Genomic DNA, 7,811 nt, shown 5'->3' on the forward strand with positions numbered 1-7,811 from the left:
GTTACGTGAGGGTGAGCTAAAGAAAGTAAGCAGCGGCAGAGATGGTAGCGATGGAGTGAGCAGCGACGGTATGGTGAGAGCTGGAGATGGTGGAGCCGAACGAGTGAGCTGTGGTGAGGAGGGGGTGGCGATACCTGGCTGCGAAATGGTGAGATGGAAACAGCGACGAGGACTTGCCAGCGAGAGGGTGGAGCTGAGAGGCAGTGGTGCAGCGACTGGAAGGAGGGTGTGGCCGTGGGTTGGCGAGTAACGGGAGGAAGATACTGGGCTGGTTAGGACGAGCTGGAGGTGGCGACGGTGAACCACTGAGAGCAGCAACTTGAGCTAACGGGCTCGAACCGATATGGAGAAGGCAGAGACAGAGGTGAACGAGCGCCAAGAGTGAGCAGGGGGCGAGGTGGTGAAGCTCGGCAGCAGCCGAGAGGAAGAACTGAGATGGAAGCGACGACTGGAAAAGGGAATGAGGAGGCACCAGCGATGAAGAGAGAGCACGACCAGGGCGGAGGAGGAGGAGGAGGGTGGTGGTGGCGGGATGGTGAGCTGAAGGTGAGTGAGATCGAGGTGGTGCCGAATAAGTGCGTGTATGTGCATGGATGGCGAGAACGAGAGGAAGAGAGTGATGCCTTTGCATTGCATGAGAGTGACGCTGAGTGAAAAATGAAAAACCAGAGTCTCCTGTCCTGAAACTTGGTGGGCCGAGAAATTAGGGTTGACGGGCTCGAATTTGGGCCGAAATGTCCAATTGGAATTTTACCGTGAAAATCCGATTGGACGGTTGGCATCAATTGGCCCCCCAAGTCACCGCCGGTTAAAATTTTAGCCGTCGGGCTCGAGGTCCTGGAACTTCAATGTTCCTAATCTAAATATGCATAAGAAACTTGGTGGAAAAAAAGTTGAATGCGTGATGATGAAATGACGACGTCTTTGATTAGGGTCGAATTCCAACGTCGTTGACAAATTCACTCCCTGAGATAGTTGACAGACTCGCAAGCAAACTCCGGTGTCAAGAAAAGGAATTAAAAAAGCTAGCTAATTTTACGCTAATGTCATTTTATGAGAAATGTTAATTCAGTCATACACTTTTTAATTATATAAATTTAGTCATAAACATTTTTACTAGAAATCGATAACGTGGACGTTAGCCGTTCTATGTGGCACAACCAACACTAACGTGTATAATTATTTTAATTTTTTTAAAAAATTCTGAATTAAAATTTTTTCTAATGCAATAGGAATTTAAAAAGTAGCTGATTTTATGCTAATGCCGTTCTTAGTATGTCCAAATATCTAGTCATGTACGCTCCCCTCACCGGTGCCTTCTATAGTGGACTAGCAAATAGGGGTGAGCACGGTTCCAGGGTAGAACCGGGAACCGAAAAATCGAACCGGCGGGTAAGGTTCGGTTCCCGGTTCTAGGGTGAGCGGTTCCGGTTCTCGGTTCCAATTTTTTAAGAACCGCCGGTTCCGGTTCCGGTTCCCGGTTCTCGGTTCCGGAACCGGAACCGACGCTCTTTCTAGTAAAAAATAAAAACCCTAACTTTTCTACACAAATTTCTCTCTCGGTTGCTCCTCCGTTGCGCCCTCTCTCCCACTCCCCACACCCACGATTCGACGAGACCCTCTCGCCTCTCCTTGCTCCGTTCGGTGTCCACCTCGGCTCTTCCTCTGTCTTCATCAACCACGGTCCGGCTCATCCACGGCGGATTTCCGAGTCTGGGTTCTTTTGGTGACCAATCGAGCGGCCTGTGGCTGGAGGCGCAAGAAGGGAGCGAGCAAGGACAAGAGTAAGCGTCAGTTGACGCCCGCGCTCCTTCTGCCCACTCCTCCCCTCGCCAAGGCATGGGCTCGAACCCGTCGACTTCGATCATCGATGCGACCTTGAAATTTGATGTCTTTTCTTTGGGTGGTGTGGTTTCAGTTTCAGATCGGGCTATGCCAACTTTCGGTGACGGCGGATAAAGAGAGGAACATTGCCCATGCTCGCGATGCGATTCGGGAAATTTTTTTTTCTTTCCAAAAATGGGCATCAAGGTAGTTCCACCTCCCTCTTCTTCATTGTTGATTGAGTCGTCCGTTGATTTCGATAGGGGCTGACGAAGCTACTGGCAGACAATGCCCCTAAAGCGATGAGGAGCAAAAGCTGGAGAGCTACTTCTGCCGGAGGATCGCCGTCAATGCCAGCATGAGCATCTATCAGTTCCTCGTTAAGTGCTTTGCTTTTTATGAGTTGATGTTCCTGATTGATTGTGTGTTTCGGTGTCGGCGGGGATTTGGATTTTGAGTGTTGGGGGTTTTTTTTGGTCTTTGATTGGTGGATCAGGTTGTGGTTGGGAGGAAGGGGACTCAGATGCTCACCAATGAGGCTGGTCAAGTCACCAGGTACCACTAATGGCATCGGAATACTCCATGGAATGATAATCCACTTTGCTCGAGTTTCTGTTTTGATGCTTCAGTTGTTATTGCTTGGATTGGGGTTTATGTATATGAGATCGACGTGTGTCACATTATTTTGTACTTGCCATGTGATCTTTGTTCTTGGGAAGTGTTGACTTTGAGCTGCTTTTTGATTTGTCGTCTCATGTAGTCATCTGCAAGGCATGCATTACCGAACAATTAGGCTGTTGGAAGCAGGGATACAGCCAGTGTAAGCTTTTTTCTTTACCTCCTATGTTTTCATTGGGATAGAATGCTAAGAAGAATGAAGTTTGTGCTTCTCTGAATTATGCTTTATGTTGTTATGATAGCTACGTATTTGATGGTAAACCTCCTGATTTGAAGAAGCAAGAGCTCGCACAACGGTACTTTATTATTATGTAGCCTTCTCTTCTCTCGTTTTTTTTTAATTGTCTATGAATACGTTTAGTTACCTTAAATGTGAAGGTTTGTCTTTGTTTTGATCACTTCCTTACTGTGCGATATTTTAGTTCTATTCGATGAGAAGTTTGATGTTGTCTCTGTTTTCCAGAAAAACCTATCTATGTAGCTAACCAGATATGTGTGCGCATGTGGTACATGGCTTTGATACCATTGCAGGTGACACAACAGCACAATGAAGACTGCAAAAAACTATTGAGACTTATGGGTATCCCAGTAGTTGAGGTTACTATTCTGTCTGAGAAGTTTTTTTTTTTTGGTAAGGTAATTCTGTCTGAGAAGTTCATTCTTCTTTATTCGTAACAAAAATGTTAGATACCAGATTCAGTTTATATATGTCAGGCCCCTTCAGAAGCAGAGGCACAATGTGCTGCTCTTTGAAAAGCTGGAAAGGCATGTATCTTCCTGGTTGATCGTCTTCTGATTTAGAATAATTCATTGTTATCTCATGATAATCCAATCATCTAACTCTATGGAAATGACATTTTTTTTTTTGCATGATTTCGTGTAGCTACGGAAAGTTTGGATGTGCCTCCTGATTGCAAAATGGGAAATTTATGGCTTACAAGAACTTTGTATACCTTATCAAATGCCCTTTTGTGAAGGCGTGCACTAGAAGAAAGAATGGATAAAAGCATCTTGAGCAGGCACGTGTCTATTTCATCAGTTTTGGGTGACTTTCTGTGGCTAAGTTCTTATTGATGCTTATGTAATTGCTATGTTTATATACTGCAAGCTTTGGCTTCCGGTAAAATCAGCCATATTTGCAGCCTGCGCCGTTCTATAAAAGGAGGGAAAAATCACGCAGCTTGCCTCATGGTTTTGTTGACTCTGTGCCAGGAAATATGGAACACAGTCCCTATTCAAATGATAGCTTCCCTGTTTATCTTTGAGGACATTGATGGAGGTTCATCTCCTTCAACCTGCTATGTTATCCGAAGTTGCTAAGGCCTTGAAGGTTACCATAGTGGGCAGTTCAATCCCGAGAAAGATGTGGTGATCGATTGTACAACGCTTGCTGTGTTTTTGGTTCCATTGAGTCTTTGAAAGCCAAGCACCGCAAGGTAACTTTTCTTTCCTTAAGTAACTATGTATGGAACATTTAGTTGCCTGAGTCTTCTGGTCTATTTGTTGTTTGAGTTATTTTCTTTTCTTTTCTTTTCTTTTCTTTTCTTTTTGGCTCTATGCAGACGTTGGACGTATTGGTATAGGCATCTGTTATGATATTCGGTTTCAGGAATTAGCAATGATTTATGCTGCAAGAGGTAGGTTTCGTTTCCTCTTCGTCTATTTTGCATTTCCTACAATGTTGATTCGCATCCAGGTCTTTGGGCTGCTACCGCCCGATCTATGCGGTTCGAAAGTAAGAAGATTTCGACGAGTAAACATGTATGTCTTAAGTGGTGGACCTTTGGATTGTTTTCCTTTGATTTATTTTCGTTTTATCCCTTCCAATGATTTTTAAGTTGAACATCAGCAAAGTAAGCCTTGCACAAAGGGCGCTTAGCTGTATAAATGCTTTTACGACATTGCGATATGTCCTCTATTGCTTTTTGTATAGAAGATATCTCTTTGCAATATTGAGTCCAAATTAGCTAGTTTTTGCCTCCTCCACTATTATATTGTTTTAAGTTTCTTTCCTAGATTAATGAGGTTTGCTATTGGTGTTGCTAATTGGCCTTTTATTGACAATATCATTCTACTAAATATATTTGCACTGATCCATTGATAATAAAGTTATATGATGCTGAACTCTTGGTGTTTTCTATTCTGCATAAATGGATCTAGGTTGTTAGATAATATCCCCTTTCTACTAAGCGAAATATTATTTTTTAATACCTAGTCATTGTTGCGTTTATTTTCGTTTTGTTTAATTAAAAACGAAATTAAAAAAAAGAACCTGTTGGAACCTGGAACCGACCCTGGAACCTGTGACAGGGTAGGTTCCAGGTTCCACGTTCTTATGGGTAGGTTCCAGGTTCCAAAAAATGAGGAACCTGTACCCGAGGGTAGGTTCCAGGTTCCAAGCGGAACCGAACCGGAACCTGGAACCGCTCACCCCTACTAGCAAATGCCAAAAGCCAGGACCTTGCTGCTCTCAAATTCTCACTAAATAATCTCACACTAACTATATAAATCCGAAAGTAACTTCAACTCAAATAAATTTTGTGAAAGCTCGTGTATTTTACTCAAATGAATCACAACCGTACAAGATAAACTAAAGGCTAATCGATAATGCAAAAGTGATTGAGATGACAACAATGCGTTTTCTTTAATCTCCATCTCATAATTTTGTAACTAGATTAATAAATACTCAAATATTTAGGTGCCATTTGGTTACATTTATAAACAGGAAATACATTTAACTTGTTTTAGAAGGGAAAATTGTCAAAAAAACTCTAAACCTATTATACAGCTGCAACAATCAATTCAATCATAAACCTTTTAATATAATAACTTTGTCTTAAATCTTTTGACGATCTTCCAATTAGTCCTTCCGATCAATTTTGATTGGAAATCGTTGGCATGGCAGTCTAGTTAGTATTGGTCATTTTACATGGATTAGCAGGCGCTTATGTGGACGATTTTTGTAATTTTTCTTTTTCTTCATTTTCTTTTCTCTTTTTTCGCTATTTCCCTTTAAACATCGCTTGGGGCCTTAGCGATAGCTAACGAGCACCCTCGCCAAATCTGGGCAAGGTCTGCAAGCCCTTATCATGACCAACAAGAGCCACAACGCCCTCCCCTGTGGCTAGCAACCTCAGCTAGCTATCACCCAAGCCCTGACAATCGATGGAGGGAAATAGAAAAATAAGAAAACGGAAAGTGAAGAAAAGGTTAAAAAAGAAAAAATTCAGAAAATTTAAAAAAAAACATCTATGCCAACACCAATTGTACCATATAAGATAGCTGGCATCTACGTCAGTGATCAGACTATATTGGCAAATTATCAAACTATTTAGGATTAAATTGGCCAAATTGAAAAATTTAGAACATAATTGATAGTCATATAATAAGTTTAGAACCTTTTGGACAATTATCTATGTTTTGGTTATTTAAATGTCTCTATATACAAAATAACTTTTGGTTACGTAGCACTAAAAGTTTAATTATTATCATTACGATGGACAATGTTTGTCATGTCTAAATGTCAATTATGTTTTTATTTAATTTTATTACCCCATAGTCAAAATGCATGTCAATAAGTTAGAACTAATAAAAGTAGCATGTTTGTTCCTCTATAACATCAAGAGCAGCATTCTCAATTCAACATAGTTCCACCATCGTTTTAATTACTTGAAAAACGAACAAAAATTTCAAAAACGCTAAAAGCCCTTATGACATCATATGAGAGGCGATCACTATTAGAATATTTAAATAATAAATCACGCCTACATCTAACCGTTTAAACTTTTAGAACAGTTGGCTGTGGTCCTACCAAATCTCATGTGATATCAGAGCAAAATTAAATATGTCCATTTTTTTTTTTGGTCTGAAAAATATGTCCAAATTTAGTATCAGACAAAAAGACCATACTAGACATAAATGGGAAGTATTATAATATTTAACTAATAAATCACATCTTTATTTAACATGTTAAACTTTTAAAATAGTTAGCTGTAATCCCACTAAATCTCACAATCACTATGTAGAGTTATGATGGCCTACACAGCTGCTACTGAACGTGTAATTTCGTCCCTTGCGCTGAAAGCTCTCATTAATTTTTGTGGCGCAGAAGAGCGGCATTCAGACGTGACTGAGTATTAAGAAAAGACACGATCCCGGTTGATTCCGATTGTACAAAAGAAAAGGAAAGGAACCCTTTGAACAACGTGAGCGACTTTGTTTATTATGTTAGAGATTTAATATGTCCCAGACAAAAAACAGAAGTTTGAAAAGGTGCGTCTCCCACTAGTCCGATCCACGCAAGCAAAGCCGATTCAATTCACTCCTCTCGTCGCCTCAGCAAAATGTGCATGTTCAAAGGTTTGTTATTGATGGGTTATATCCTAAACTGAATCAAAACAATCACACAGATAATAGAAAAAATTGACATACGAGTTTACCCATGTTCATTCCAGAACAGGGTTACGTCCTACAAAGAGATTCCACTATGATATTTAGGTTTTACAACCACACCTACTCGTTACAATGATCTCTCATACGAGTACAATATATATGACTTAAAATGGGCCCAAATCCCAAGCCTATCCAAATCCTTGTGATCCCATAACAAACGGGTCAGCAAACCCGATATTGTTTCGGGGGCGCTGCCCCCGAGCCCCCGTCCGCTCACTGGGGAGCGGAACTCCCGCCCGCTGTCTAGGCAACGGGAGCCCCGACATTCCGTGCATATGGGTCACATGTCGTCGGTTCATACTTTGATTTCCCTAAGCTCACGTAAACATGCATGGTATGAGAAATAAGGACCCCCGAAGTATTCACTAACTCCAACAATTATAAGGATCCCTTGTTTCTCTCTCCTTTCCCGATTTACTGAGTCCGCAAAAACTCCTCATCTTCTTCATCTCCATTTGATCTTCTCTTCTTTCTCGCTTGTGCAGCTCTCTGTTTCTTGTAGGTTATTATGGACAAGAAGGTTCTTGATTACACGTTGGTATCCAAGGTTCTTGATTACACGTTGGTATCCTTGGGCTTGTCCATAACGATGGCCTACCATGCATGGCTCCTCCATCGGATCGTGAAGCACCCCACCAAGACCGTCGTCAGCGTGACCACCATTAATCGGTGATTCTGGGTTCGAGCTATGATGGAGGTAATGTGGTTTGTGTCCCTCTTCTCTTTTGTTTCCCTGGAAATGCTTCTTGTTAACCCTTCTTCTTTTTCGTGGTACAGACTTGTATGGCAGGATGTTTCCAAGACCGGCGTTCTCGCGGTCCAAACACTGAGGAACAACATAATGGCGTCGACTCTAT

General features: G+C 41.6%; 1 pseudogene; it reads left to right on the forward strand.

Annotated features, from left to right (window-relative positions):
- The first annotated feature begins 435 nt into the window (after nt 1–435).
- On the forward strand, nt 436–4,670 carry LOC115663756 (omega-amidase, chloroplastic-like; annotated as a pseudogene).
- Nucleotides 4,671–7,811: the final 3,141 nt, after the last annotated feature.

The sequence above is a fragment of the Syzygium oleosum genome, unplaced genomic scaffold, assembly GCF_021117445.2.
Source record: "Syzygium oleosum isolate NSW1041296 unplaced genomic scaffold, Sole_v2.1 Sole_v2.49, whole genome shotgun sequence".
NCBI classification, from domain to species: Eukaryota; Viridiplantae; Streptophyta; class Magnoliopsida; order Myrtales; family Myrtaceae; genus Syzygium; species Syzygium oleosum.